Here is a 9,550-nt window from a genome sequence, read left to right as displayed (position 1 = left end):
AGACACTTTTTTAAAATCTTTTATTTTTTAAATTAATTAATTTATTTATTCATATAGACATAGAGAGAGAGAGAGAGAGAGAGAGGCAGAGACACAGGAGGAGGGAGAAGCAGGCTCCATGCCGGGAGCCCCACGTGAGACTTGATCCCAGGACCCCAGGATCACGCCCTGGGCCAAAGGCAGGCGCTAAACTGCTGAGCCACCCAGGGATCCCCGGAAGCCAGACATTTAAGGAAATTTCATCAGATCGTTAGCTGACTTTAGAAACAATGAAAGAGGAACTTCAGTGGACACCATCACGAGGAATACACCCTGTAAAAATAGTTTGGAAAAGTCCTAAAAGGATGGCTCCAGCCATCAACAAGCAAAATCAACAATCCCTAAAAAGTGAGAGAATTAAATTCCCAGAATTACCACAGAAGAGTACTCAGAATGTCCAGTTTTGAAGAAAAAATTTAAAAACATACAAAGACGGACACCTGGTGGCTCAGTAGTTGAGTGTCTGCCTTGGCTCACCCCAGTCCTGGGATCAAGTCTCCCCACCCCCACCCCCGCCCCATCCGGCTCCCCACAAGGAGCCTGCCTCCCCCTCTGACTATGTCTCTGCCTCTCTCTGTGTCTCTCATGAATAAATAAATAAAATCTTTAAAAGAAAAAAAAGAGGTGGATGCTTAATTGAGCCACTCAGGTGCCCCTATCTTCTAATTGCTTTTAATTATTATTTAATTATACTTGTTTATAACTTTTATAATTATTTTATAATTGTTATAAGTTTAAGATATTAATTGTCATTCCCAAGACAATCGTTAAGAAAGTAACTTGAAATATATAGAAAAGGAAAAAGGAGGGAATCAAAATGGTACACTCCAAAAATAATCAACTAACTTTTTAAAAATTGGTGGTAATAGAATAGACAAACAAACAAACAAAAAATATATATATATGACACACAGAAAACAAATAACTAAATAAATCCTTTTTCACTGGCAAAAGGAAATTCCAGGACATTTGTGTATCAGGCTTAGTGAGGAATCAGTCCAAACTGGAGCACAAAGAGAATTCTGAGGAGGAGGTCTTCAGGGAAAAGATGAAACTGATCAATTATGGCATGAACATTTGGAAGGATTATTGCTAATGTGTTTGGAACATTTGGAAGAAAATAGGTCTAGGTACTTAGAAAACTAAACAAGTGAAAAAAAAAAAAGAAACAATTATAAATTCCAGGTAAAACCACCTTGTAAAGGAAAGAAAATCTAATAGTTTACAGCTTGAGTAAAGAATGTTTATGTGGTCAATAATGTAAACACAAACTATTGATTCAACTATAAACTATAGAAACCTATAATGTGAGAATAAGAGGAGAAAAATGAGGGTTAGAGTGATGCACAAAAGCTCATTCCTCACTGCCAGAATAAGAAATAAATATTGTGGCAGCCCCGGTGGCGCAGCGGTTTGGCGCAGCGGTTTGGCGCCGCCTGCAGCCTGGGGTGTGATCCTGGAGACCCGGGATCGAGTCCCACATCGGGCTCCCTGCGTGGAGCCTGCTTCTCCCTCTGCCTGTGTCTCTGCCTCTCTCTCTCTGTGTCTATGAATAAACAAATAAAAAAAAAAAAGAAAAGAAAAGAAATAAATATTGTCTAAAATTGATAAATAAAAAAATAAATCCTTGTTTTCTAGTAACCACATTAAATGTAAATGGATTAAAACTATTACAGTAAAAGACAGAAATTGGCAGAATGGATAAAAAATAGGACATGTCAGGGAGCCTGAGTGGCTTAGTTGGTTGAGCATTTGACTCTTGATTTCAGCTCACATCATGATCTCAGGGTTGTGAGATTAACACACACACTGTATGGAGCCTGATACAGTCAAGAGTCTCCTTGAAATTATCTCTCTCCCTCTCCCTCCTCCCGTGTTCTCTCTCTCTTTAAGGTACATAAATAAATCCTTAAAAAAATAGGATGTGTCTTTATGATGTCTACAAGACATTCACATTAGATATAAAGACACAAAGAGATTGAATGTAAAAGGATGGGAAAATGTACTCCATGCAATAGTAAACAAAAGTGCTGGGGTGGCTGTACTATTATCAGACAAAATAGACTTTCAATCAAAAAACTTTACAAAACAGGGACACCTGGGTGGCTCAGTGGTTGTCTGCCTTTGACTCAGGGCATGATGCTGGGGTCCTGGGATCGAGTCCCACATGGGGCTCCCTGCAGGGAGCCTGCATCTCCTTCTGTCTGTGTCTCTGCCTCTCTCTGTGTCTCTCAAGAATAAATAAACCAAATCTTAAAAAAAAAAAAAGAAATTAAAAAAAACTTTACAAGACAGAAATAAGTACATTATATAGTCATATAAGGTTACATAAATCAAGAGCATATAACTATAATACGTATATATGTACATAGGGGCTCCTGGGTGGCACAGTTGGTTAAGCATCCAACTTTTTTTTTTTAAATTTTTATTTATATATGATAGTCACACAGAGAGAGAGAGAGGCAGAGGGAGAAGCAGGCTCCATGCACCGGGAGCCCGACGTGGGACTCTATCCCGGGTCTCCAGGATCGTGCCCTGGGCCAAAGGCAGGTGCCAAACCGCTGCACCACCCAGGGATCCCAGCATCCAACTCTTGTTTTTGCTCAGGTCTGATCTCAGGGCTGTGAGGTAAAGCCTCACATCAGGCTTCATGCTCAATGAGGAGTCTGCCTAAGATTTTCTCCCTCTCTTTTTCTCTCCCTCTCTGCCCCTCCCACTGCTCACACGGGGTTTCTCTTGGAAAAAAAAAGAAAGAAAGAAAGAAAAAAGAAAAGAAAAGAAAAGAAACGAAAAGAATAGAAAAGAAAAGAAAAGAAAAGAAAAAGAAATGAATCTGGGGAAATTACTACTGACTATAGTTCTTGAAAAAGAATTATAAGAGAATCCTATGTACAATTGCATGTTAACAAATTAGATAACCTAGAAGAAAGGGACAAATTCCTTGAAACACACAAATAACTTAAATTGACTCAAGAGGAATTACCAGGGATCCCTGGGTGGCGCAGTGGTTTAGCGCCTGCCTTTGGCCCAGGGCGCGATCCTGGAGACCTGGGATCGAATCCCACGTCAGGCTCCCGGTGCATGGAGCCTGCTTCTCCCTCTGCCTGTGTCTCTGCCTCTCTCTCTCTCTCTGTGTGACTATCATAAATAAATAAAAAAAAAATTAAAAAAAAAATAAAAAAAATAAAAAAAAATAAAAAAAAGAAAGAAACAGAATGATATCCTTAAAAAAAAAAACTATCAATAAACAGGGGTGACTGACTGGCTCAGTTGGTAGATAAGGGGCACCTGGGTGGCTCAGCGGTTGAGCATCTGCCTTTGGCTCAGGGCATGATCCTGGGTCCGGGCATCGAGTCCTGCATTGGGCTCCCTGCGAGGAGCCTGCTTCTCCCTCTGCCTGTGTCTCTGCCTCTCTCTGTATGTCTTTCATGAATAAATAAAATCTTAAAAAAAAAAAAAAAAGATATGAGCTTTCAACACTTCCATTCGATATACTATTAGAAGTTCTGGTCAGAGAAATTAGTCATGAAAAAGAAATAAAAAGGCATCCAAATTAAAGAGGAAGAAATAAAATTACTTCTGCTTGCACGTGGCATGATCTTATAAGACCCTAAAGATCCTACAAAACACTGTTCAAACCAATAAGCAAATTGAGTAAAGTTGCAGAATACAAAATCAACACACAAACATCAGTTGCAGGGCAGCCCCAGTGGCTCAGCGGTTTAGTGCCGCATGCAACCCAGCGCGTGATCCTGGACACCCTGGATCCAGTCCCATATGGGGCTCCCTGCATGGAGCCTGCTTCTCCCTCTGCCTGTGTCTCTGCCTCTGTCTCTCTCTCTCTCTGTCTCTATGAATAAATAAATAAAATCTTAAAAAAAAATCAGTTGCATATTTATGCACTAACAATGAATGATCCAAGAAGAGAATTAAGAAAACAATTCCACCTGAAATAGCATCAAAAAGTATAAAATACTGGGGATCCCTGGGTGGCTCAGCAGTTTAGCACCTGCCTTTGGCCCAGGGCGCGATCCTGGAGTCCCGGGATCGAGTCCCACATCGGGCTCCCGGCATGGAGCCTGCTTCTCCCTCCTCTGTGTCTCTGCCTCTCTCTCTCTCTCTCTCTCTCTCTCATAAATGAATAAATAAATCTTTAAAAAAAAAGGTATAGGGATCCCTGGGTGGCGCAGCGGTTTGGCGCCTGCCTTTGGCCCAGGGCGCGATCCTGGAGACCCGGGATCGAGTCCCACGTCGGGCTCCCGGTGCATGGAGCCTGCTTCTCCCTCTGCCTGTGTCTCTGCCTCTCTCTCTCTGTAACTATCATAAATAAATAAAAATTAAAAAAAAAAGGTATAAAATACTTAGGAGAAATTTACTAAGGAAACCAAAGGTTTGTATGCTGAAAACTATGAAGCATTCCTGAAAGTAATTAAAGAAGATACAAATAAATGTAAAGACCTCCCAAGTTTGTGGATTGGAAGACAGTATTGTTAGGATGTCAATGCTACCCAAAATGCTACACAGATTCAATACCATCGCAACCAAAATTCCAGTGATGTCATTTGCTGAAATTCATCCTAAAATGCACATGGAATTCCGAAGTACCTCAACTAGTCAAAACAACCTTGAAAAAGAAAAAAAAAGTATAGGACTCATGCATCCCGATTTTAAAACTTATTACAAAGGGACAGTACCCAAAACAACATAAACAAATACGGGCACACAGACAGACATAAAGCTGCTTTGAAGTCTTTGTCAGACATTCCCACATCTATGTCATGTCAGTGTTGACATCTACTGATCGGCTCCTGCCAGGCAAATTAAGGTTTTCCTGGCTCTCTGTAGGCTGAGTAATATGTGTTCATTGTTACAAAAGCGTTGGATTGTATCCTGGACATTTTGAATATTATGTCATAGGACTCTGCGTTCTGTCTAAATCCTATGAGAATGTTGATGTTTTTGTTTAAATAGGCAATTGACTTGGTTGAGTTCAGGCTGGAAGTTTTATCCAGTCTTCTGTGGGCTGCAATTTGGCATCAGCTCCATTTACAAGCCTTTGCAGTCCTATTCAGCTCCGTCCTCCAGATGCACCATCCAGTGGCCAGTCTGGGGCCTGGGAGGTGTCTGCCCTAGTTTAGTCTTCAAATCTACAGTGTGCTGTTGGGAGTCAGATCCACACAGTTAATAAACCACTTTGCAATCTTCCCAATCCTTTTCAGTTCCCTGGGGTTGGTTCCTTTTTGTGTCCTCTGGCCAGAGATGTAGGGCTTTATTTCCCCCACTTTTCCACATTCTCCCACGACTGGACCTATATCTGGAGCCAAGTGGTGGAGGAGAGAGAGAGAGAGAGAGAGAAAGGGAAAAAGAAAGAGAAAGGCTCACCCTCTTGAGAATCACAGCCCCTCTGATCAGAGATGAAGATTCTTCTCACTCAGAATTTTAGGTTCCTGAAGGCCCCCATTGCCACTGCTACTGCTGCTGCCACCATCAACTCAAAATTGCCTAGGGAATGAGAAGAGAAAGACCAGAAAAAAAGATAAAAAGAGAAACAGAATCTTTCCATATTTCTCTCCATGTTTAGAATGGCCTTTCCCACTCCTCTAGCCAGAGTAAGGGAGTTCTCCTGACGCTCTCTCGTTCATGCTATGTGCATTTCCAGGTTTCAGACTGTGTTGAGTCTAGACTGGGTGACACTTGAGGGAGGGGAAGGAGGAAATTCACTCTAATTCACTACTAATACTTTGAATTCTGGCATTCTTCCCTAGTGTGTCCATTATTTTTTTTTTTAAGATTTTATTTATTTATTCATGAGAGAGAGAGAGGCAGAGACATAGGCAGAGGGAGAAGCAGGCTCCATGCACCTGGAGCCTGACGTGGGATTCGATCCCGGGTCTCCAGGATCGCGCCCTGGGCCCAAGGCAGGCGCCAAACCGCTGTGCCACCCAGGCTGCCCCTAGTGTGTCCATGATTATTTACTTTTACTCTCCAGCTTTTATATCTGCATTCAGTGGGAGAGACAGGGTGGAGTTTGCTGATTCCGTCTCATTCTCATCTGGCACATTTCATTTTGTAGGGTGTCCTCGACACAGAGATGCATTATGATTTTGGTAGGTTCTAGGCACTTTTGCATTTGTGGGCTCCTTCCTCTAGGAAAAAAATTAAAATACATATTATATTGCTTTGGTACCAAGATGAATATAATCCAGGCTGGATTCATTACTATTAACAGTCTTTTATGTCTTCTGATTGCATGATAAATTAAGACTAAAATATTTTTGTGGGTCTCTAAAAATATGATGGATAAATTGACTCTGTTTCAATCAGGGTCTGTTCAATGTTTCTTCGAGGCTAGACCTAGGACGTGTCAGAGTACCGCTGAGATGATAGTGTGTTATTCTCAGCATATCACGATGATGACTTGATTGTCATGGGACCCTCGACTGGTCACAGGAACCTTGGCTTCATTGTCAAATTGCTGTCTGCTGGGCTTTTTTTCCATACAGTTTGCATTTTCTCCTTTGTGATGCATAAGTATTTTGTGGGGAAATATCTGAGACCATGCCAATTCTCCAGTTGTCTCTATTTGCCTAATAAACTATCCTGAAACCTAGTGCCATCACGAAAAGCACTGTATTGGGACACCTGGGTGGCTCAGCGGTTGGGTGTCTGCCTTTGGCTCAGGATGTGATCCTGGAGACCCGGGATTGAGGCCCACGTCGGGCTCCCTGCATGGAGCCTGCTTCTTCCCCTGCCTGTGTCTCTGCCTCTCTGTCATAAATAAATAAATAAATAAATAAATAAATAAATAAATAAATAAATCTTAAAAAAAAAGAAGAAGAAAAAGAAAACCACTTTATTGTTCTTATGGATTATGCAAGGCACAGTATATCTGCCTTGGCTCTGCTCCCCCATGATCTGGGGCCTCAGTGGAAACGACTTGAACTGCCAGTAACGTCTTAAGTGGCTGGTGACTGGAGGATCCACTTCCAAGACGGCACCTGGGCTGGGGTGGCTGACAGGCTCAGTGGGGATTACTGTCATTGGAGACACCAGCGTGTGATTTCTCTCTGTGGCTTGGATTTTCTACAGCATGACTGCGGTTCTGAGAGTTCACAAGAACACCAGAAAGAGTGTTCCAGGAGACAAGGCAGAAGTTGCAGGGTTCTTCTGGTCTGGCCTCAGGATTCAGTGTCCTTCCTGCCATGTTCTTTTGGTTACCAGTGAATCTCTATGCTCCCCCGGATTCAAGGAGAAGGCAACTATTCACCTCCTGGTAGGGGTGTGGCTGAAGAGCATGTCAGGTGGGGAGATTCTGGGATTTTATTCATTCATTTGAGAGACAGAGAGAGACAGAGAGAGAGAGAGAAAGGGAGAGAAAGAGCAGGAGCAGGGCAGAGGCAGAGGGAGAAGCAGACTCCGTACTGATCAGCGAGCCCAACGCTTGATCCCAGGACCCCGAGATCATGAGCTGAGCCAAAGGCAGATGCTTAACTGACGGAGCCACCCAGGCGCCCCTGGAATCAGCCTTTTCTTCAAGAAGACATAATTCCTTTTGGTGAAGGATGATGTTCAGAAACCAAGATCTGGGTGCTGATGTGCTTGTTGCTAATGGGATGACAATGCCTCTAGGCTCTCTCAGTGGGCAGTGCTAGGGCAAGTGTGCACACACACACAAACACATGTGTGTGTATAAACACATACTCTCTGTGTCTCTCATGAATAAATAAATAAAAATAAAAATCTAAAACACACACTCATACATATGATCATATACACACATATATACATACACGTGTACAAATATATAATACAACATATACAATCCTGTAATTACACAATATGTATTTGTTCTATATATGCATGCGGACCATACACACACACACACACAGTTCACCCTGACACCTCCAATTCCTTGGCCTGCCCCCTTCCCACATTTGTGGTTCTCCTCCAACAGTGAGAAAAACCTGGCTCCCATCATCCTCAATATATTTGCTCAATCCCCTTGTGTGTAACTGATTTTCCGACCATACCAGCTGCCTCCTTGGCTTCCAGCCATGCTGCCATCTCCAAGGAGAGGGAGGGAGGAGAGCGAAGAAAGAGAAGGAGGGTTTCAAGCACTTTGCAAGCTCACCCTCCACTCGGTCCCTACTTCCCCTGCTTCCTTTGGTCCTGACCCGGCTTGCCTGGCCTCTCTGTGGCTAGGAGCCCTGGGCTCTCCCTGCCCCAGCCCCTGCTTCAGTCCTTCACTCCTTCTGGCTGCCCTTTCACTCTTTCTTTTCATTTTATGATTTTTTTTTAATTATAAAAACATTTCTGTGCTCCTCTTTACAAATTCAAATAATGCAAAGCATGCAGAGCAAGGCATGGAAGTTTACAGCTACGCTCTGCACTCCACCTCCAAGAGATAACCAGACTTTCCCCTGCTTCTAGGAGCACACTCATGTGTGCATTCATTTTCATACAATTCATATTCATAGAATTTTAAACATTCATGGGATAGTTTGATATATTTTCATTGCTTGTTGTCTTGGTCTGAGCATAACACATCTGCCACAATCTTTCAAAACATACATTGGGATCCATTAAAAGAATGTACAGTAATTTCTCCTTTTACCTACAGTTTTTTTTTTTTTTTTTTTTTTTTTTTAAGATTTCATTTATTTATTCATGAGAGAGAGAGAGAGAGCAGGCTCCATGTAGGGAGCCCCACGCGGGACTCCATCCCGGGTCTCCAGGATCACACCCTGGGCTGAAGGCGGCGCTAAACCGCTGGGCCACCCGGGCTGCCCCCCTACAGGGCCAGGGTAACTTTCCTGGGGGCCAGATGCCCTCCCCAAGCGCTGTCCCCCTCTGGAGCCTTGTCCAGCATCCGCAGGCGGGCTCTGGCCTGGGTTTGGTCGGGGGAGGCGGGCAGGCCTCGGAAGCGGCGGGAGAGCGAACTCCGGGGTTGGCTCCCGGGCTCTTCCCCTGGGTGCACGCGGCGGCCGCGACCCCCACAGCTCCCGCAGGGGGCGCTCTCCCCCACCCCCCGGCCCGGCCGCACCCCCGCCGCCCGCACCTTGGGCGCCCCACACCCACCTCGCCCCCAGTTCGTGTAAATTCCACGCCGACGAGCCTGCTTGCGTGCGCAGTGCGGGAGCCCCGGGGGCGCCGCACGGTCCCAGGCCGTCCGCGCAGCTCCCCCCGCCCCCCCCGGCTCCCCCCCGCCCCCCCCGCCCCGCCCCGAGACAATCGAGGGCTTGTTGCTGCCGAAGAGACCAAAGCCTGGGCCGCGGCCCTGGAGGCCCCCGCCCCCGCCGCGCCGCACAGCCCGCACCCCCTGCTCCAGCCAGGCCCGGGGACCGGGGGTGCGGGGTGGGGGGTGGGCGGGGGGCCCCCACTCTCCCGCCTTTGCTGGCTATTTCCCTTCTAAACGGAGCCACCGGGCAGCTCCTGGGACGTGAGGTTTTTGAGCAAAGCATGCTGGAGGCCAACGGGCCGCACGCGCAGGATTCTCAGATTCACTCTATTC

General features: G+C 45.1%; 1 long non-coding RNA gene across 1 annotated transcript; it reads right to left on the bottom strand.

The window, feature by feature from the left end:
* Positions 1-4,177: 4,177 nt before the first annotated feature.
* On the bottom strand, positions 4,178-9,218 carry LOC144299186 (uncharacterized). The gene is made up of 3 exons (XR_013365945.1): positions 9,118-9,218; positions 5,422-5,541; positions 4,178-5,196 (listed from the first exon to the last, which is right to left on the bottom strand). It is a non-coding gene; the product is annotated as an uncharacterized LOC144299186 (long non-coding RNA).
* Positions 9,219-9,550: the final 332 nt, after the last annotated feature.

This window comes from Canis aureus, chromosome 27 (assembly GCF_053574225.1).
Source record: "Canis aureus isolate CA01 chromosome 27, VMU_Caureus_v.1.0, whole genome shotgun sequence".
Classification (NCBI taxonomy): domain Eukaryota; kingdom Metazoa; phylum Chordata; class Mammalia; order Carnivora; family Canidae; genus Canis; species Canis aureus.
Note: the sequence above shows the minus strand (reverse complement) of the source record. Positions and strands in the feature narration are given on the sequence as shown.